The sequence below is a fragment of the Ipomoea nil genome, unplaced genomic scaffold (genome assembly GCF_001879475.1).
Source record: "Ipomoea nil cultivar Tokyo-kokei standard unplaced genomic scaffold, Asagao_1.1 scaffold0302, whole genome shotgun sequence".
NCBI classification, from domain to species: Eukaryota; Viridiplantae; Streptophyta; class Magnoliopsida; order Solanales; family Convolvulaceae; genus Ipomoea; species Ipomoea nil.
In genome coordinates this window covers 2,668,340-2,684,571 of record NW_017616730.1, presented here as the reverse complement: position 1 = coordinate 2,684,571, position 16,232 = coordinate 2,668,340, and the positions used below count along the sequence as shown (strand labels likewise).

The 16,232-nt window shown below is 33.5% G+C and overlaps 2 long non-coding RNA genes and 1 pseudogene across 2 annotated transcripts; 1 reads left to right on the top strand and 2 right to left on the bottom strand.

The window, feature by feature from the left end:
* Positions 1-3,331: 3,331 nt before the first annotated feature.
* Positions 3,332-4,048, top strand: LOC109159379. The gene is made up of 3 exons (XR_002050562.1): positions 3,332-3,479; positions 3,620-3,680; positions 3,808-4,048. It is a non-coding gene; the product is annotated as an uncharacterized LOC109159379 (long non-coding RNA).
* Positions 4,049-7,998: 3,950 nt separating this feature from the next.
* On the bottom strand, positions 7,999-12,106 carry LOC109158899 (annotated as a pseudogene).
* Positions 12,107-12,824: 718 nt separating this feature from the next.
* On the bottom strand, positions 12,825-15,685 carry LOC109158133. Its single transcript, XR_002050314.1, has 3 exons — positions 15,256-15,685; positions 13,713-14,080; positions 12,825-13,405 (listed from the first exon to the last, which is right to left on the bottom strand). It is a non-coding gene; the product is annotated as an uncharacterized LOC109158133 (long non-coding RNA).
* Positions 15,686-16,232: the final 547 nt, after the last annotated feature.

Sequence of the window (16,232 nt, the reverse complement as noted above, 5' to 3'; positions counted from 1 at the left end):
GTACAACTAAATGAATACACAAAAAAAAAAAAAACATTTAAATAAACTATTTAACACTTGAAAAGTAGATAAAAGACAAATTATCCAAAGAAATGTCCAATATCCAGCAACATTTGTTTTTCAGCACACAGAGCATATTTGAGTTATGAAAGGTGAAGGTTCCACCAAGCACACTTGTTATCCAAAAAAGTCCTCAAGAAATCTTACGAATAAGCTCTTTCTCATTACATGGTGTGTTACCTTTCAAACTTGTGAAGGGCCTTAGCTGCTACATACACCATGGAAACTTTTCTAAAGTTAATTCTTTCAATACTATTTCATAGTTGAATTTTAACATATGTGGGTGCAAGGCTGCAAGTTAGTTTTGTAGGTATAAAAGTTTGTAATGCCAGAGAAATTTGACATCATAAACCTTTTGATCTAAAAAACTGTTTATGAAATTTGCTAAATGCAGTTTTGGTAAATGAGCGTGTATAACAGTGCCCTGTTACCAAAAAAAATATAGCATTGGTTATTATTTTCATATTTTGAGTATTTTGGATTTTGTTTTTTATTCAAAATAATGTATAAGGATATGTACCTCTTCATCGTGGAAGACAACTTCTTTGTTTAGACAATGGAAGACAATTTCTCACTACTACGCACATACCACCCTTTGACAGGGCACATACCAAAAACGCACATACCATGCTGGATAACATCAGTATTTTTCCCAAGGAGAAGTACTCACCGGGATTTTGTTACCACCAAGACACGAAAATGACTTGTACATGTTAAAACAGTTTAGATACTTATGGTATTATTGTTCTGTGCAGTTTTCTAAATTAATGCCATCAGACACTATATGCATTTGTATGTAAGTATTTCATATTTTAGAACTGCTTTAATAACTTTCACAGTATACATAGCTTAGCTTAATACGATATATATCTATTTTTGCAGGTAATAAAGCATACCATAAAATGAAATCAAACAATGCCTAGGATATTCACATCTGTCAAAGGTATGTTATACCTTTATAGTTGGTAAATACCTGAATCTGCAAAGAAATTAAACAGCATACAGCAATTATTTTTTTGAGCTTTTGAACTTGAAGTTGTTGTATTTAATTACTCCTGTTTAGCTTGTCTTAATTTTTTATTTTTTTTTGAATGTTGAATCTTGCATCTGTGTTGCAAAAACAATACTAACTAAACTATTTCTGCAAATGATGATCTTACAATCTGATTACACAGTTTTGTTGCTTACAATTAGGACTTTATGCTTATACAGATAATAAGTAAATAAATAACCAACAAATAAAGTATTATTTGACCAATAAGAGAATATTAAATTCTAAAAATAACTTTTTAAATTCATATGATCAATACATCACAATCCCATACTAACACTCTACTGTGGAGAAAAACTACAACCTCATAACAAAGCTTAAAAATCATGGTGCAAAAGTGTTGCACCATGATCACAATTATCTTCCACTACAACTACCTGCTAGTAATAGCAGGTGTGACTCAAAAAAAGAGGATCATACAAATGTATTGATAGCAATTGGACTTGCTGAATTATGTATGCCTTTTCCATGATTCTTCTCATTTGTTTATTTCCACTCTTCCTAGTTTTTGTATTCGTAAAAACATAGAGAAAATATTACGAAAAAATATATATATATATATATAAAACATACCTCTTGATCTTCTACTTCTTTACATTGGCTTCACTCCCTCTTCTTTTCAGGATTTATGTATGCAGACTGCAATGCGGACCCATATTGTTGTTCTTGTATTCATTGAAGAGATGTTACCGCGAGAACATTAAAACTGTAGTGTGTATTTTGCAGGTATTTCTGTGTTTTTAGAAGCAATCTGATGTTGAAGTGTTTGTCTCTTATACAAAGAGATGTATTTATAAGTAGGTTTAGGAAGTGCTTGTATACCAATCGTCAATTTGTAGATTTATATTACATTGTTAAACCAATCGTTAATATTGGAAAGGCCAAGCAACTAATTAAACATCACCATATTTAATAGATTTAATAGCCGATCATTAATTATTTCGGCTATGTAAACATTCTTAGAACTTTGGGATTCTCCTTCAAAACTGGACGGCAGAATTAATATTTTTAGGAGCCCAACGATATAAAAAATCTGATGTACGCATTTGATATCTATGATCTAAACACACCATTAGTTTAGGTGAGAATTTATTTGGCTTTAGCATTTACTATTTCTTATGGCTATTTTATAATAGAGATATACACTTTTTAGTACAAAAAACTAATATAAGGTCAAACCTCTAATATCTGTTACATGTATTAAACCATGTATTGTCGTTGAATTGGAAGCAAGTTTTAATTGAAACTTTTTATTAACTAGACGTCCTAGGGTACAGTTCAAATTTACATAACATTAAGTTTAACGCCAAGTAGCTAGCTTGTAGCTCAATGACATCTATGTGGCTATTCTAAGTCAAAGATCACAGACACGAACCACAGTAGAAATAGTTGATTTGGCTAGTAAATACGGAGTAGTAAACATGACAAAAAGAAATTTGTGTCCAACAACTCATATTGGTGTTTTAATTTATACATGGTCAAAGTATTTGGGTCGAGGCAACTGTATTGGTGATCAGACGTTCCCGAGTTTAGGCGTGTGTTGTGAAATAGTCTAAAAGTCCCTCTCCCTAGTAATAAATGTGCCTTATATAGATGTCTGGAGGGGACACATACAGAGTGCCTCGCATGCACACCACATATTCTGCATGCATCGGTCTCAAATAATGACAATCTTAAAGGGTGGCTGACTATCACATTCTCAGGATATAATTGGGGTGATTGTGGTCAATTCAAACTTACTTCTTAGATAATAAAGGTCTTTACTCAGGATAATCTTTCCGACGGTCGGTTCTTAAGGCCTAAGCACGAATTGTAACTATTAAATTACCTGTGACTATTCGGCTATTCGTGTACTTGTAAATTTTAAAGGTATTTTTATTAGGAATAGTGATTTTTTTTTTATTTTCCTAGTATTTTCGACGTATTTAGTCTGTTATCTTTAATTTTACTTAATAGTAGAATGAGTTTTCATTCATCATTAGGGTTGGTTTCCTATTCCTTTGCAGTTTATGTTTACTATTTCTATGTTTTTTTGGCGTTCTCTTCATCTGAAACACTATACTACGCCTTTCGCCGGAAATGGGCCACCTTAGGACGTTGAATTTCATGTTAATGCCGGCACCTAAAGTAGGATTTGGAGGGTAAAAGTGTTGCAGCCATGAATTTATGATTGGGGGAGACAGAGTCACTGGTTTATTCCTTTTGTGAGTTGCTCTCTCTTGTGTGGTTATCTTTTAATAGTACACTGTAATTTTTTTTTTTTCCATTTCAGAGACGAATGAATGCATTTGCTGAAAATAAAGCTCAACAAAGAGGAAAAGTGAAAGGTAAAGTGGACTGATTGAAAGATGAAGTCACCTTTTGACAGGTAAAATAATTGATTAATTGTCCCGAGAGAATGCCTATACACTGCTCTTAATACTCCGTGATGAAGTTATAACTTTTACAGTTTTACTAACCTGAAAATTCAAGTATACAGGTTTATTCTTGATCACTCTTTTTACAGAGGCTTAATATCTAGGCATGGAGGATCCGCCATCAACCATCTCATTAGCAACCTAACCACAAGGTATCACATCGGCTTTGTAAATGCTTTTCAACATGTTGCTCCCAACTCTTCAAATATAAATAGAATTATCCAGTACCTTATTAGGGATTTCAATTTCATTTATCTAACAATTTTTTGACTAGAACAGAATTCGTAGCTCGAGGATATTCACATCAAGCATTGCTAGGAATAAGGGAAGGTTGAGAAGGATTGCAGTGAGCAGGTAAATTTTTTGGTTTCTTTCTCCCTTTCTAAGTTTTTATTTTTTCTGTGTTTGTTTTGTTTTGGACTGGGAAGAAAGGGGAGGGGAATACATATGATTGTGTATTTGTATATGATGGTATGCTTTACAAATTACATATACATGTTTTCCTTGTCCATTGCATTTTTGTTTGAATGTGTTCTTGAATGTCTTGTAGTTCTTTTCGTTTCGTTATATTTGTGTGTTTTTTATTTTTTTCCATGCATTAATTTCCTCCTTTTACTGTTTATTTATGTATCTTTTTGTTTGAATTGTGTAGTTATATAGATCGCTTTATAATTTTGTGTAGTTTTGTGTTATTTTTGCTTTATTATATTTGTTCATTGCATTTTGTTTTGAATGTGTTCCTAAATCCTGAGTGTTTTGTAGTTCTTTTCGCTTCGTTATATTTTTGCATTTTTTTACCGTTCACTTTGTTCGTTAGTGTTCTTTTGACATATTTTTAGTTTGAATTGTGTATTTTCTATATGATCATTTTATAATTTTAGTACTTATGTATACTATGAGGAGTGTTTATGATGTATTTGGTTGTTTTTCATAATCTATAGCATTTTTTAAGTGTTTTTGTATAGTTTTCCTAAATCCTGAGTGTTTTGTAGTTCTTTTCGCTTCGTTATATTTTTGTGTTCCTGAATGTTTTGGAGTTCTTTTCGTTTTGTTATATTTGTGTATTTTTTGTTTTTTTTCCATGCAGTAATTTTCACCTTTTACTATTTATTTTGTTTTTGTTAGCTTTCTTTTAGCGTATTTTTTGTTTGAATTGTGTAGTTCTATAGATATCATTTTATAATTTTGTGTAGTTTTGGGTTATTTTTGTTTTGTTATATTTGTCTATTGCGTTTTATGTTTTGTTATATTTTTGTATGTTTTTTTTTTATTTGTCCATATGTATAAATTTTCTCTTTCTACTGTTCATTTTGTTCGTTAGCATATTTTTAGTTTGAACATTCATTTGTTTACTAACAAGTATTTATGATGTATTTAGTTGTTTCTCTATTTATAGCATTTTTCAAGTGTTCTTGTGTAGTTTTTGGTTCTTTCTCTTTATGTTTTTACTGTATTTGCTTTGTTATATTTGTGACTTTTGTTTTTTGTCCATTACATTTTTCTTTGAATGTGTTCTTGAATATTTTGAAATTCTTTTCGTTTTGTTATATTTGTTTTTTTTTTCATGCATTAATTTCTCCCTTTTATTCACTGTTCATTTTGTTTTTGTCAAGACATATTTATTTTAAGTGTTCTTGTGTAGTTTTGGATGATATTTTTGCTTCGTTATGTTTGTTCATAACATTTTGCTTTGAAGTTCCTGAATGTTTTGGATTTCTTTCTGCTGTTTGTGTATTTTTTGTTTTTTTTTCCCATGTATTAATTTTCTTTTTACCCCGTTCATATTTTGTTGTTAGCGTTCTTTTAGCGTATTTTTAGTTTGATTTGCGTATTTCTAAAGATAATTTTATGAGTATTTTTTACGTATTCAGTATTTTTTTTTAATTTATAGCATTTTTCAAGTGTTATGTATTTCTGAATGTGTTTCGGAATGTCTTGAGTTCGTTATATTTTTGATTTTTTTTTCGTGCATAAATTTCCTCTTTTTATTGTTCATTTTGTTTATTTGCGTAGTTGGTTCTTTCTCTTTATGTTTTTCCTGCATTTTTGTGCTATTTTTGCCTTGTTATATTTATCTATTGCGTTTTTTTTTAATGTGTTTCTGAATTGTCTTGGATTTATTTTGTTTTGTTATATTTGTGAGTTTTTTGTTTTTTGTTATGACGTATGTATTTATAGCATTTTTCCTTCTTGTATAGTTCCTTGTGTTCATTTGGGTGATATTTTTGCTTTAAATGTGTTCCAGAATGTCTTGAAGTTCTTATTGTTTTTTTTTTCATGCATTAGTTTTCCTTTCTGTATAGTTCCTTGCATATATTTGTGCCTTTTGTTACACACTTTTCAATGTGTTTATTTTCTCGCTTGATTATATTTGTGCTTTTGATTCTATTCGTTCTGTTTTTCTTTGATGAATGTGTTTTTATTATTTTTGACATTACTAATAGTTTGTTTTTCTTAATTTTTTCTTTGAAAGTGTTCTTGGATTATTTGGAGTTATCTTTTCGTTTTGTTTTAGCGCATGGGAAAACACACAAACAATTTTCTCTTTTTACCGGTTTAGCGTTCGTTTGCATATTTTTTATTATTTTTGACATTGCTAGTTGTTTTCCTTAATTTAGCATTTTTCAAGTGTTATATTTTGTGTGTTGTGTTTTTCTTTACATGTGTTTTTAATGTTGTCTATTTTTTATTCTTAATTTAGCATTTTTCAAGTGTATATTTGTCTGTTGCGTTTTTCTTTTTTTACTTAATTTAGCATTTTTCAAGTGTTATATTTTGTGTGTTGTGTTTTTCTTTACATGTGTTTTTGGTTGTCTATTTTTTATTATTAATTTAACATTTTTCAGGTGTATATTTGTCTGTTGCGTTTTTAGACATGTGTTTCTGATGTTGTCTATTTTTATTTTGACTTTTCGTCTCGTTTATTTTCTAAAGTTTTTCATGCATTCATGGGTTATTCATGCTTCATTATATTTGTGCTCTTTTCGTTTTGTTTTGTTTGTGTTTTTTTTCCCTGCACTAATTGCACTTATTTTCCCTTTTTATCGATTTATTGTTTTACCGTTCGTCTGTATATTTTTTATTTTTTTTTTTACATTGATTTCAATGAGTATTTTTGAAATATTTTGTTTTTCTAATGTTTTTCATGCATTTTATGGGTTATTCTCGCTTCATTATATTTGTGCTTTTGATTTTGTTCGTTCTGTTTTTCTTTGTGTTCCTGGATAATTTGGAGTTCTTTTCGTTTTGTCATTTTTACCCGGTTTATTGTTTTTGTTAGCGTTCTTTTTGCATATATTTTATTATTTTTGACATTTTTGCTAGTTTGTTTTTCTTAATTTTTTTCTTTGAATGTGTTCTTGGATGATTTGGAGTTTTTTCGTTTTGTTTTGTTCCTGTTTTTCTTTGAATGTGTTCTTCGATGATTTGGAGTTCTTTTTGTTTTGTTTTGTTTGTATGTTTTTTCCCGTGCACTCATTTTCTTTTTGTAAGTTCATTGTTTTTTGTTAGCGTTCTTTTTGCATATTTTTTATTATTTTTGACAATTTTTTCTTTGAATGTGTTGTGTTTGTGTGTTCTTTTCCCATGCAAATTTTCCCTTTTTACCGGTTTATTGTTTTTGCGTTCTTTTTGCATTTTTTTTTATTATAATTGACATTGCGCCCGTTTTCCTTAATTTAGCATTTTTCAAGTGGGGCGTTTTTCTTTCGATGTTATCTATTTTTTATTCTTAATTAGCATTTGTTTTGTTAAGGAGTATTTTTGAAATATTTTGTTCGTTCCGTTTTTCTTTGTGTTCTTGGATGATTTGGAGTTCTTTTCGTTTTGTTTGTTTGCGTGTTTTTCTCCCATGCATTTTCCCTTTAGCATATGTTTTATTATTTTGACTTCGCTAGCTGTTTTCCCCTAAAAGTGAAATTTTTTGTCTGTTACGTATTACATGTGTTTTCATTGTTTATTTTTTATGTTGCGTTTTTCTTTACATGTTTTCGATGTTGTGTGTCGTTTGGCATAATTTTAGTTTGAATTGAGCATTTTGAAATAATTCTTGTGCCCCCTCTTTATTTTTGTGTAGTTTTTTTGTCTATTGTGTGTGTTTTATTTTTAAGGAAATTGACGGTGGACGATTGCTGCAAGGCAGGTTGTAGGGGCTGCTGATTGGTAACTGGTGTTCGAATGCGACTGGAGGAAACTTATAGAAACCATTCGGCGGGCACAGGACAACCAAGCTAGCGAGGGAAACATTATTGAAAGATGCCGCAAGGAGGCAGCGAGGAAACCAGAGGTGGAATTCGTGCATGCTCAAGGAAGGCAACACGGCTGCGAGGGCAAACTGGTGACGAAGGCGCTTTCCCACTCGATCGGATAACATGACCAAACTAGGCATGGATCTTTGAACTTTGGGGTTCTCCCCTCCTAAATACAATGAACACTTTCACTTCATTAATTAAAAGTATATAATAACCCCACTCGAACTCCACTACTCATGTAAATTTATTAAAAAAATAGATATGAAGAAGCTAGCTTTCATGGTGTACTTTCAGACCCTAGCTTTCACGAGACTTTTTATATATAATATGTGATTTCATGTGATTTTTTGTTCTTACGAACCTCATCTGCTGTTTGGCTCTTGCCTCCTCTTACGAAATGCATCTCTGTTCTCAACTACTGCTGCAAGGTTCTGCAGCAAAGAGCTCAATTTTGGTCCCTTGCCATGAGAACATCAGGGTCAACACCAACAGATCCTTGTGCCCTATACCAGCAGCAGCAGCAACACCAACTCACCTACTTCATCACGACTCTTCATTAAAAGCAGTTTGGCTCTTCTTTCTACAGAAACTGCTTGAGCAGCCCTAGTCTGGGGCTACCCCAACTCCCATGGCAACATCAGGACGATAAACTTTCATCTCACCATCTATAATCCACGATCAAGAACACGTGCAAGCAACTCATCAGTAGCAGCATTTGAAGGAGCACAGACAAGCATCCTAGGTTTTGGGCAAAGTTTAGGGAGAGTGCGAAATATATTTTGATCCATGCTTAGGAGGACTTCATCAATAGATCCAGAGGCAACATTATCCAAGTTACTCTCATTATTCTGCTTATAGCTTTCAGGTGCCAATTTCTTCAGAAGTGCAGTATAGTAGTGCTGATACTGAACAAGATGTATATCACATTTAGCCTTCCCCAGACAGCTGATACCTTCCCCAGACAGTATGTGTCTTACCTGTACCAGGGGGGCCTTGTACCAGGGTGTGAAAGGCCATGGTCTTGCCTCTTTGCAATCCCATTAGTCCCAGCAGCTGTATGCGTTGCAGCCCACTGGATTGCTGCTAACTGGGGGGTATTGAAAGTCCTGTGCAAGTACTCAACAAAGTTTGGTGTGAAGCAGTCAGGCATTGCAGGTGTCTGCTCCTCATATTTGGGGAAATGCTCAGAACTAGGTTGGAGAATAGCATTTTGCATCTAACATAGAGAATAAACAACATTGTTACTTCATCAGAAAAAGGGCAATTACTAAAACAAAAACTTCATAATCATAAAACATACTTTAGTTAGTACCTGTGAATTAAGCCGGCGGAATGCATGCAGAGCACATACTCTCTTTGGGTGGTTGCAAGAGAGCCCAGCACAGTCAGAAACCAGGTGCCCCTTGGTTGTAATTTCCTCAGAATATTGTAATCATCAATCTTGCTGAAACAATAACAAGTATCTTTTTCTCAATGGTTTGCCCTGAAAATATGTATTTGCTTAGTGCAGAACACTGACCTGTTGTAATTTCCTCAGAATATTGTCATCATCAATCTTGCTGAAACAATAACAAGTACTCCGTATCTTTTTCTCAATGGTTTGCCCTGAAAATATGTATTTGCTTAGTGCAGAACACTGACCTGTTGTCATAAGAATCCCCAACATAGAAGTGGAGGATTGCCCCAGGAGGGTCCCTTTTATCAATAGGTATATGCCGCCTTACTGTCACAGCCACACGACCATTTATCTTCGCAATCTGACTGCTTTATAAAATCCGTATCATAGTTAGCTAAAAGAATTTGATATGCCATCTCAAAACTCCAACAAGCTATATATAAACCTGATCCAGGTCGAGGAGTGGAAAGAACTGCAACATCTCCCTCTTTGAATGTCCATTTGTACTCACTTTCTGGAAGAAGTATCACATCATACCATCCTGCAAATAAGAGGGGTTGAGGAAAAAGCTAACCAAACAAAAAGAATATAACAACAATGAAGAATGGCTATAGTTACACCAACTCCTCATTACCTAAATTGAGATGATGTGGAAGACTTGGAGGAAATTACAAATAATCATACAGAAATGAATAATCTATTTTTCATATTTCCGCAAGTCTTCAGATTGCCTCACATAAGTTTTTGAGATTGAGCTAAACCATTTATAAATATTCAACAAAGAAAGCTTATTTAATCATACATCATGACTGTACTGACTTTACACCTAGGAATCAAATATTGCCATGTAGATAGAATGTGCTGACACGTGAATATAAGAAAATTATCACATCAAAATTAAAGCATAAATCTGTATTTCCATAACTTTTTTCCCTGATGAGATTGTTGTCTGAATTTTAAAATATTTGAAATTAAGCTCTTGGAAATATTTGTCCTTTTCAGCTATTCCTTTGGGTTAAATAATAACCTAATTTTGAATGCATTTGCAAAGTAACAGTATAATAAACATGTATACTACCACTATCTAATTGTTGAACACTACAAGAACATGAGTAAATCTTATAAAATAACATACGTAAAACTACCTCTTTCACGTCTTTCAACATTTTTTACATAAACTTCGACGTGTGATCCTGATTCAGTTACCTCCTCCAAAGTACTGCTCAGTTGGGCACGACATTCCTCAAAAAGCAGAGGTTCAAACACTCTAACATACTCTTCCACAGAGTCAAAGCTACCAGGAACACACTGTAGCTCTGTTTTATCTGAAATGCAAAAGAATATAATAAGTGCTAATCCACACAGAAGAGGCAAAATAGTGGTGTAATGTGAAATATCAATCTAGAGCATAAGTCACAGACATATACAGAAAGAAGTGAGGGCACATATAACACTCCTGAAAAGAATGAGAGAACTTATGAGAGAACTTGTTGATGCTTATAAAGGTGCTAGCAATAAAGCAACTTCAAAAAAATATAAAAATGAGAAGAATTTCAGATATCACAACAAAACAAAACATCACATGCATAAGAAAAACAAAAGTGGTAACTTTCCCACGTTTATCAACCCAAAAAAGGTCTATGGATAAACAGAGCTAATAAAGAATGCACACTATGAAAATCTTTATGACTATAATTATTTTATATGGTCCCTGCAAACAAACTAATAATTATTGAATTAATTTTCTAGGAGACAATCTGTCATCCCACAAGCTTTCCGGACAGTAGAGATGCCCACCAGATGAAGCTGTAGGATCCCCTCCTTAATGTGTGGGCCTGAGTAATAGAAAGATTACCACTCACTTAATAAACTATTACAGCAAATGCTCTTTTCACCAAAATATCACATTGTGGGGTGCAGGTTGCAATCCATGATCTAAAAATAAAAATAAAAATAAAAAAATCACCCGGAAAGAAAATATCAATTCAAAACTTATCTCCTCAGCTATTAGCATTGCAAGAGAGAACAAACAATTATCACAAAAAACTATTGGAAAATTTGCCAATATTATCAGGAACCAGAAAAATGTTTCAGCCAGCAGTTAAGTGCCTCTTAAATGAAGATAGTTGAAACAGAAATACGAATGAATCATCAAGCAGCAGGACTTAACGAAGCATGGTTACACCAAATAATCTTATCCATAACGGTTTTTATTTTCAAGTAAATCTTTCAGGTAAAGCAGCAAAAAAAAAAAAAAACAAAAAAAAAAAGGTAACATCATGTTTATTTTTGCTCCTTCTATAAAAGACTGGTTCTCACCTCAAACTCAAAACAAAAAACTACAATACCACATATAGTTTGATCATGGTTATATTTTCATCTCACAATATTGAATATTCTATATTTAGAGTTGAGGTTAAAATTGGTTAAAATGAATTTACACAGCCAAAATCAATAGCACAACAAGTAAAACTAAAGCTTTAAAAAACATGATTATTTATTGGAAAAAGAATTAGATACCTGACTGATGCCATAACTTCTCATTCGTCACCTCACGCAGAAGACGCTCAACTGATGTATCATGGTATTGGGCAGTTACAACCGGTTGCTTCTTTGAAGGAAGCTTTTTTGCTCCGAATTTTGGATCCATTGAGTTTTGGCCAATCAAGGCAGGCTTCCTAATAGGAGGCTGTGAACTCTTAGCTTGCATTTGCCTCTGATCTGAAGGTTGATAGCAAAGGTAGCTTTTGCAACAGTCGACAGGCACCGTGCCTGGTCTGCTCAAGGAATCCAATGCGAAATTGGGCTACTGCAACAAAATCTAGGACTTGCTTCTTTGCTGAATAGAGCAAATGAGCTTCTGTCCTTTTGCAACATCTTTAGGCAGTGGCTTGCCATTCGCACCGGTTGATGCTGTAACTGAAACAACCATAATAATTATTATTATTATTTTTAAAAAGGGGAAATCCATGGGAAAATAGGGGTACTGTGTTCTCTAGTCGGTACAATGTTTGATAATTGAAATTGAAATCCCAAATAAGCTAGTGGAGCTATACCGTAAAAGTAGCAACATTTTGAAAAGCATTGACGAAACCAATGTGGTGGTGCCTTGGGGCTGGGTGCTAGAGAGTTAAACAAAACCAAATACACAACACTAGTTTTAAATAAAAATGAACCCTTAAAAAATGATAAAAATAAGGAAAAACAACACTAGCACAAAAATAACAAAGCGCAAAAACCCAAGAAAGAGGAAAAAATAAAAATTATTTTTAAAAAGATTTTTCTAAATAAAATCTGGAGCGATCAATTGTTGACCAGATGAAAACTAAAAATTAAAATAAAATACCTGTACTGTTTCTGCTTAAACCTTTAACCAGAGTAAAAAAAAAATACGCTGTCAAAGGGGTTTAAAAAATCAAGCAATAAAACCTTTTCCTTTTCCTTTTTCTTTTTCAGCAAATGTATTCTTCGTACTCCCAATGGAACCAGTGAATCTGACCCCCCCCCCCCACCCCCACCCCCCCGGTTCATGGCTGCAACTTTTTACAATCAAATGGATTGAAGAAAACACTCTTTAAGCACGGCCCCTTCCCAGGGCCCAAAACAAAATAAACATACAAAAATAATACTCCATATAACCACAACATTTTATTCCAGGCAATGCTTGATGTGACCTAGATATGCCTAGGGGCCTTGTTGGCTGCTTGTGGTGGTTGACAACAAGTGATCGAGAACCACTTGGGCATGGGGCCATTCATCAATTATTTTACCAGTCAGAGAAGGTGGGTAATTTCTTTCTTTAGACTCTGGGCTATCCCAATTTACTTTTTCCCTTCTCTTTGTTGATCTTTTTTTCTGCATTGTCTCAGAAAGAGAGCAACTTACAATGGAATAAGCTTTTTTTCTGCATTGTCTCAGAAAGAGAGCAAACTTACAATGGAATAAAGCAGTGACTCTGCCTAGGCTTCATGGCTGCAACTTTTTTACCCCCCAAATCCTACTTTAGGCCAGGCATTAACCTGAAATTCGACGTCTTTCCGGCGAAAGGCAGATTGGCGTGAAGTGTTTGAGATGGAGAGAACGCTGAAAAAACAAAGAAACAGGAAACTGCTTGGAAATAGGAAGCCAACCATAAACTCCAACAGGACTTTTCCTAATAGGTAGCTACTTTGGCAGCAAGCTTGCTCTGAGAGCCAACGATGTAATTTGCCACTTATTCCACACCCAAACCCTATTTCAAAAAGAGAATCACTTGTGAGACTGAATAACAAGGATATTCAAAATCCCTAATAACAAAATTGTACTGTTACAAACATCTTTGACCAGAAATACTCAAAATCTATCAGACTCGTGGGAAGGTTGAAAGATGACACAGAAGAACTAGAAAATTCTAAAATCCAACAGTGCATTGGGGAGAAGGGGGAAAGATAATGCTCTTCAGGTACTCCAAACTGCATTCTGTTAGCCAGCTTCCACAGCATGTCTGTAAACAAGCTATTATTAGATTAAACAAGCTATTATTAGATTGCATAACACACCTGAGACACAAGTCAAGAAAATGCAGGTTTAAGTTGGAAGAAATCATCAGTAGTATTTCTTTCATCTTCCTCAGTTGTCCACCCCCCCTCTTTTTTTTAGGTTCAGAATCTGGAACAGGAAGTGATCTAGGCTGTTTGGAAGTGGTCTCTATCTTCTTACAAAACTCATCTAGGAGAGATCGCCCAGTTTTCCCCGTTGGGTCCTTCCCTTATGGAATCAACACATGCAGCAAGGGTAGCTTTCGCAGCTAACAGTCGACAGGCACGTCCTTAAAGGAGTGTGCTCTGAAATATTTCTGTCTGCTCAATGCGAAATTGGGATGTTGCTCTAGAGAACCAGCAAGGTTCTTCTTTTTAGCACCAAGAACCTGGACCACATTACAAGCAGGTTAGGAAAGACCACCAGCAGTCCCCATAAGTTTTGCAACAACAGCATTTCCTAGTTGAGAGAGAGGTTTGGAGCAATATACCCCATTCAACTCTAAACAAAATTGGACTCGACACAAGCTTCAATTGTCTTTTGCAAGACATCTTCAGGCAGAGGCTTGCTGTAACTGAATTATAAAATGATCTTTGGAAATACACAATTCAAACTAAAAATATGCCAAAGAATGCTAACAAAAATAAAATGAACGGCACAAAGGAGAAATTGGGAAAAACAATGTTAGGGGTACTGTGTTCTAGTCAGAACAATGTTAGATAATTGATATCCCAAATAAGCTAGTGGAGCTATTCTTATTTATACTGTAAAAGTGGGGAGCAACATTTTGAAAAGCATCACTTATAAAGAGTTAAAACAAAACTAAAAACACAAAACTAGTTTGAAATTAAAATGAACCCTTAAAAGTTAAAATGATAAAAATAAGGAAAAACAACACTAAAACAGCAAAAATAAGTTATTTTAAAATATAATGTCAAAATTGTACAATGAACTTTGAAAATACACAATGAAAACTACAAATATGTAGAGTAAATGTTAAAAAACCAACTGGAAAAAAAAATGCTTAAAAAGAAAAACTTATGGAAACCAAAAAAAGAAAACAAAAAAACAAAAACAAAAAAACAAAAAAACAAAAAAAAAAACAAAAACAAAAACAAAAGTTAGAGCACAAAAATAACAATATAGCTTGGAGTTGAATTATGGCAGATCTAACTTCATAGACGAAGAGTGTTGAAACCTCCTTGCCACACAATATTTAACCTCTTTGACAAGAAGCGATTGAGACTGACCTACATTACTTTGAACTATCATGATGTTATTAAAACTGTAAAACTATTATAACCCCCAAAGTATTATGACATAATAAAATAAATTTGTAACAGATACAAATAGAGAAGAAGTCAATCATTATGAGGAACAGTCTATAGGCAATCAATATATTGGGCCAATTCATCAATTATTTTACCTGTTAGAAGGTGGGTAATTTATGGCTTTCTTTTAATGAGTCCAATTTACTCTTTCCCTTCTCTTTGTTGAGCTTTTTTTTCCGCAAATGCATTCATTTGTCTCAGAAAGATAACCACACAAGAGAGAGCAACTTACAATGGAATAAATCAGTAACTTTGCCTTCCCAATCATAGCTTCATGGCTGCAACTTTTTTACCCTCCAAATCCTACTTTAGGGGGCCGGCATTAACCCTGAAATTCGACGTCTTCCGGTACCCGTTTCCGGCGGAAAGCGGATTGGCGCGGTAGATAGTGTTTTTGAGACGGAGAGAATTTTGAGGGGTGGGAGAGAACGCCGAAAAAACAAAGAAATAGGAAATTTAAACTGCTTGGAAATAGAAAACCCTAATCTTAGGCTGAAATTCGACGTTCTGGTGACCGTTTCCGGCGGAAGGCGGAGAGTGGGAGAGAGTGTTTGAGACGGAGAGAACGCCGAAAAAATCGAAAGAAATTGAAATCTAAACTGTGTAGAAATAGGAAACCCTAAACTCCAACGGTAATAAAATTGAAGTCGGCCCCTTATTTTAATTTAACATTTTGAATCACTGAAAAAAAAAAAAAAAAGTTTTTTTAAACAAATAAAATAAAGGACCGACTCCCTCATTCCCTATTTCCCTCTCAACGTCCCTCATTCCCTATTTCCCTCCCCGTTGAGAGAATTTAAAATTTATTTATTTTTAATTTTCAATTGCTCAATTTTTCTTTTGAACATAATTTCCTCTTTTTTTCAGTTTATTTCTTTAATTTCATTAGATGTCCATTATTTTTTGTTATAATTTCAAATTTAGACCTAGATTTTAATTTTAGCTATTTAATAAATTATTTTTTTTATATTTTTAGTCTAACATTTTTCTATTTTTAGTAAGAGCATTTTTATCTCTTCACATTTTTCTATGCGCGTAGCTATCATGTCTCACTAACTCTATAGCATCATCATATTGCTACATTTTTTAGTATATAATATTTGAATGTGTCACTTGTGATATGTGTTTCACAAGTAGTTTTATATTTAAAACGATTAAAATGAACGTACAAAGACAATTAAACCATTGATTTTGGATCATTGGAACTAT